The sequence below is a fragment of the Pinus tabuliformis genome, chromosome 9 (assembly GCF_031772625.1).
Source record: "Pinus tabuliformis cultivar Carrire ecotype Pingquan chromosome 9, CPIR1, whole genome shotgun sequence".
NCBI lineage: Eukaryota > Viridiplantae > Streptophyta > Pinopsida > Pinales > Pinaceae > Pinus > Pinus tabuliformis.
In genome coordinates, this window is record NC_142307.1 from 972,435,693 (window position 1) to 972,441,980 (window position 6,288).

Below are 6,288 nucleotides of genomic sequence, written 5' to 3' on the forward strand. Positions count from 1 at the left end.
GGTAGGAACTGGTAAACAGTTGTTTTCTACAGGAACCAAAGGAACGACAGAGTCGATGGGGCTGAGAGCAAGTGGGCGTGAGTACAACAAACCCACGGACGAGTTACAGCCAAGTAACAAAAAAACTCCAGAAACGCTAAAGGTCTACAACTACCAGAATACATTGATCATTTTTGAGAAAAGCAATCACTAGAATAACCAGAGGGTTCCACACAAGCACAAAATCATTACAATAACCATCAAGTGTCATTCCCATTGAAGCACTGTAAATTGTTTTCACAAAAAATCACGCAGTAGCATTTATATAAGTATCTGAAACAGTAAAATTCCAAGGTAGATAAATTACATTGCATATTCGACAAACAAACTAGACTCAAAACCCCAACGTTGAAAAGATAAGCAACCTAACTATAAGTGCCAAGACTAGAACCCAGAAAATGCTTGTTTGACAGGCTAAGAGCTGTGATGCACATAATACCAGAACCATTACAAGCAGAGAGCTTTCATGCCAAAGCCTATTGACGGAGTCGACCCAGTAGACAACAGAAAGGAGAGCCAAAGCTCTAACCGGAAACCCTAAGTGCTAACAATTAAAAGCAGGACAAGAACCTACCCATTTGGGCCAGTAGCAACAAAACCATAGACCACATCTGAAGCACCGACGAGCCACCTGCAAGAACAACCACAAAATTTATTGAAGACCTGAAGAATTGAAGCTTGAAAAGGAGTTAAACAGAGCGAGGGTTTTCAAACACAAAACTTACCAGGAAGGCAGTGTCGGACTGGAGAAGAGTCTCGATCAGTCGCCAACCAGCAAGGGAACCCTGCTCACACAGGAGCAAGTCCCTTAGTACCACCAAAAAAATCGACAGAGCAGCTAAAACATAGAGGGAGGACTTACCATCGTTTTGCTAAAGAGTTGAGGCCGAACGCTGAGACCCCTGACAATGGCGACCTGATAAATTGCAGGCAAATAATCAGTTAAACAACAGAGAACTTTTGGTGAAATAAGAAAACAACATAATAACAAGTGCATTCAGAAAATAGTGACTACGAAAAGCACCTACGAAACCTATAAGGTGGAGAAGCCCAGTAGCAGAGCACAGAGGGCCAAATCCCGAGCCCCTCGAGCTCATTGATGGAGCGAAGAACATACACAAAACCATTGTATGAACAGAACCCAGATAGTAGAGCTAGGTTGGGGTTCAGGACTACCAACAAATCTCAGTAAACAGAGTAGAGGCCGAGGCCACAACGCCACTGAACCAAACCACCAATAGTCACAGAAGAATAGTCGAGAAATTGTCTCGGTTACTAGAGAATGAGCAGAATGCCAAGTGAACGGAGAACGAGAGTGTAAACCAAAGGCGGGAATGTGCATCTCGAGGATGGGATAGGTGTTCCCCTCACAACAGTTACTAGGTACCGGGTAATTAATTAAACAATCAAAATATCAGCCACCAAATCACCAAGAAACCCATCATTACAATCACCACATTAATCACCGTTTAATCGATTGTCTAACCGTGAGGTTCAAAGGGCTGGACCCATCAGTATTCTTATTCCACTAGGCTCTCTATTCTTATTCCAAGTTTTGTGCTTATTGAACTTGATTCGTCAAACTACTATGTACTTTCCACCATTATTTTTTCATGCGACATTACCTATCGGTTAATTTGCATTTAAGAGTTAATGCACCATTCTTTGGAAGGGTGGAAATGGCATCAAATTCAAAATGAGAAAAATTTTAAAGAGAGTTTCCTTGATAGCATTAGATCTCTTTTGGAAGATTTATTTATGTATCCTTTTTAAATGTTTGCATTGGGCATGGTGGAATTCTCTAATATCAAATTTGTGACATGGCCACACATTCTAATATCAAAATTTGTAAATTTGTATTTTAAATACACTGAAATCATATTATTTGAGCTAGAATTATATTATTGACTTGTACTTAGTTATGTCCATTAATATGCGTGTATAAATGTGATTTATAATAGCCATATACTATCATGCATTTCTTCGAAAAATAAGGCTTTTAATCTCTTGACAATAAGTATTAAGTGGACTATATAGTCTAATGGGTGATGGGTCATAGGTGAATACTACTCGTTGAATTGTAGGGCATTCAATTTTTAATCCATATTTTTTTTATATATTCTTAAATCAACTATTTTTATATGCAATCATCTCATCTCATATAATTTAATAATGAATCCATTTATTGAATTTTATTTGTCTCTCAGATAATTTATTAAGAGAGTATTAATGTCGTATTGCATTGTTTTGAAGCAAAACTCTATGTAAAACAAAATTCTCTTCTTAATAAAACATGGAATAATTAATTAACAATGTGTTAAGTGGACCATCTAGACTCATTAAAGAGATCGGTCAAAAATGGTTGTATTTAAACTTTTTGCACCATAAGACATTGATTTTCCAATCCATATTAGCATTTTGTCATTTTCAATTCTTAAATAGTTTATATGTGGTTTAAATAATTTCATAGAATCCAATATGACTTGAATATTTCTATTTGGCTGTATGCGTCGATAGAATTTCATAAATGTGATACATTTTTGAAGTGTAACTCTTAATGTAAGTATATATATATATATATATTTTACAAAAAAAATTATAATTAATTGATAATATGTTTTAAGTGGTCTATATAAATCCATTTATCGACTTTTATTTTCCTATCATGAGGTTTAATATAAGTGTGTAAATTTGGCATTTGTTTTCTTAAATAAAACTCCATGTCATATGAAATGTTTTTCCTAACAACACATGGAATAATTAATTGTAATGAATGTTAAATAGATTGTTAAATTTATTTGAAGATACCGGTCATAAATAAATGTATTTAAACTTTTTGAAACATAAGGCATTTTATTTTCCCACCTCTATTAAGATTTGGTAAAATTCAATTCTTAAATTAATTATTTGTAATTGAAATAATCTCATAGAAACCAACAAGACAAGTATGTATTGAATTCTATTTAATATGTATGTATGTATAAATGCAATTTATTTTTAAAACGAAGATATCAATGTAAGTAAAAATATATTTTTTAGAAAATTAATAATTTAAAAACAATTGTTGATGAGTTCTAATTGGTTTATTCTATTTTGAATTGACAAATTTTTCAAACTATGCATTATTAAATCAATTATTTCTATACGCAATCATGTCATATAAGTCAATAAGTCAAGAAACCATTAATTGATTATTATTTAACTATCACGTGGTTTAATAGGATTATATAAATGTGACATTGTTATTTCTAGAATAAAAAACTATGTAAAGAAAATGAATTTTCTAATAAAACATGAATTAATCAATTCACAATGAGCATTAAGTAAACTATTTAAGATAATTCGAGAGATGGGCCATAAATGGATATGTTTAAACTTTTTGCACCATATGACATGTTTTTCCCATCAATATTAATATTGTGTAAATTTCAATTCTTAAATAAACTATTTGTACTTAAAATAATCTCATAGAATCCAACAAGATTTAGAAGGTATTTATTGAATTCCATTTAGTTATGTATTCATATAAGTTTATAAATGTAATTTATTTTTGAAATAAGTCTTTTAACGTAAGTAAGGATATATCTTTTACAAAACTAATTAGAATTAATTGATAATGAGCTTGAAGTGGTTTATTCAGACTACATGGAAAATCAAGTGTCATAGATGAATGCCTTTTAATACATATTTAATCTTAAAAATCAATATATTAACAATAATTTAGTTGTATCTACATTAAGTATTTAATAATTAAAGGACAACGGAACTTATATAAATTTCAACTAAAATCCATTAATTATGTTTCACAGTTGTTTCTTACCCTTTAAAAATGCTTATGATTTTTTCTTCTTAGTGAAAGTAATGGTCAATCATGGTTTTCCATACAATTTGTTGACGTTATTACATCGAGGTTATTATTAGTTTTGACAATGTTGACAAAGAGAGATCAATATCCACACTATCATCAACTATACTAATATTTGAAAACCCTTGTCTCCACTACTTACAAGTAGTCACCACTAAAATTTCTTGTTTATTTCAATATGTAACACTGTCCATCACAATGGAATGACTTGAATACCCATTTAAGAACTCTCACTTGATGTACTTGCATTTGAGTGGAGATAAATCAATGGTGCCTAACCTTCTTGAAATACCTAGATCAACAATGTTTAAATTTTATAGTGGATTCTCAGATGCTATGAAGATGAATGATGAGCCCCTCATTAGTGCTTCATAAATTGAGCACAAGAACATTTTACTAAGTTTTTAGTAGACTAGTTTCAATGCAACGCAAGGGATGCCTATACTTGTCATTTACACTAAGATCCTCAGATCACCATCATTCAATAAAAAAATCTCCTGTAGGTTGGGAGAAAGGGGCTTAGAGTTGTTAGACACAGAATTCAAACATCGAGGAATATAGTCCGTTATACATAACTATAATATATTTATTGCATGTTAGGCATACTAATATGACTTAGCTTAAATAAATTTCTTCTAAGAGTTTGATTTCACACTCCTATTGTGTATTGATAATATTGTACATAAACACCCCATGTTTGACCTATTCATGATCTCTAATTGCTTTGAAGTTACTAAGATTATTTTTATGTCGAATTAAGTTAATATGGCGATATACAAAAGAATGAATGCTGTTGAAGGCATTGTAATGGAAAACTTCCAAATCTAATGAAATATGTGTTACAACACTTGTATAAAAGCACAACGAAACCTGTTCTTCGTGATTTTGATCAATTTTGAGGTCTCTGAGCAAGATACACAACCTACTGATGATGTTGACAATGTTGAAAACCCCTTTTAAGTCCATATTCACCAAAAAAATTGGCAAAACTCTACCCTTACATCAAAACCTTAATGCCTTGTCAAAAGTGCAAAATTGTTGTGTGAGTTGCTTCTTTTGAAAAATTACTTAAGAAATCTGACTAAATGTGCTTCTAGAATGAATTCATACAAAATTTGACCTCTCATCCTTTTATCCAACCTCATTCAGCTAACATACTTGGGCAAAAAATAAAAAACAAAACTACTTTCTTTTACCTGTTGCAATACTCAGAATTTGGTTGCTTCAACCAACAAATCAAGCTTACCTCTATCCTTCTCTTGAATTTCATGAAACTATTTCTTGGAAGCCCTTAGCTCCTTCCTCAAAGTGAGGTTCTAGTTGCATATATTTTTTAGCTGCCTATGCAAAGGAAGAGTCATTTTCAGCATATACTTGGCATTTTCCACCGTTGGCTCACACATGTTCAAATGATCATAAATATTTTTCCTAGCCCTTTCATTCTTCTCCTTAAGTTTATCAATTTCATTGAGGGATTTCTTCAATTACCTTCTAAACCTGTTAAAAGTATGCTTCCCCTTATCTATCTCAATTTTCTTCTCTTCTTACATTGACTTTTCATCCTATATCTATAATTTTATAGCTGAAGACCTAGCGACTCTAGCTGATGGAGCTTCTACCTCTTGAATGTCCTCTCTCACTATCTTCTACTTTCCTTTATACATCTATGGATCTTGCTTTTTTACTATTTCATTTTCACTAGTCTTACGTACCCTTTCTAAAATAGTCTTCTTCAATTCCTTGTTGTCATGCTGTAATTGGGAAATAACCAGGTGTGCCTTATTCAGTTGCTCTTGTAATTGTAAAATCTCCTTGTCTTTATCACCAATAAAATCATACTTTTTTATGGTCTCTAAAGTTTCAAATGGATGCTCAAGTGTTTGTTCCAAGGGCAGTTTCTTTGCAGTGGCTCTAGTGACTGGCTTCTTAGAAACCTCCACTACTTCAGGAGAAAATTGTAACTTTTTACCTTTCCTCTTGTGTTATGGATCTACTGCAACTGATGGCCTTTTCACAGAACTTATAATTGGTGATTGTATATCTCATGTCGTTGATGATGGTGTGTCCTTCTTAACGAAAGAGCTAGTTGGTAAATCAACTATCAATTTTGATGAGTCTAAAAATGGTTACGATGTTTGATTCCTCTTATTCAGTTCTTCTACCACCAACAACTTGGTCAAAGAGAAGTGGGAAAGACTTGGTTCCACTTGGATTTCCTTACCTTGCACCTTGACATTCATCTTGCTAAGAGTTATGAAAAAATAGAAGGGAAGATTTAGCAGGCTCTTCCTTGTGAATTGAATCAAAAGCCTAAAATGGTACTGATAGATCCTCCCAAACTTTCCCTCACAAGTAATGTATCTCTGGATTACCTTCAAACTTTT

At 32.8% G+C, this 6,288-nt stretch overlaps 1 long non-coding RNA gene across 5 annotated transcripts; it reads right to left on the minus strand.

The window, feature by feature from the left end:
- Window positions 1-265: 265 nt before the first annotated feature.
- On the minus strand, window positions 266-1,390 carry LOC149151968 (uncharacterized). Of its 5 annotated transcripts, none has more exons than XR_016263046.1 (4): window positions 1,073-1,390; window positions 902-955; window positions 765-824; window positions 266-670 (listed from the first exon to the last, which is right to left on the minus strand). It is a non-coding gene; the product is annotated as an uncharacterized LOC149151968 (long non-coding RNA). The 5 variants fall into 5 exon arrangements; XR_016263042.1 differs by having other exon boundaries at window positions 267-670; window positions 1,068-1,388; XR_016263044.1 differs by having other exon boundaries at window positions 267-670; window positions 1,064-1,386.
- Window positions 1,391-6,288: the final 4,898 nt, after the last annotated feature.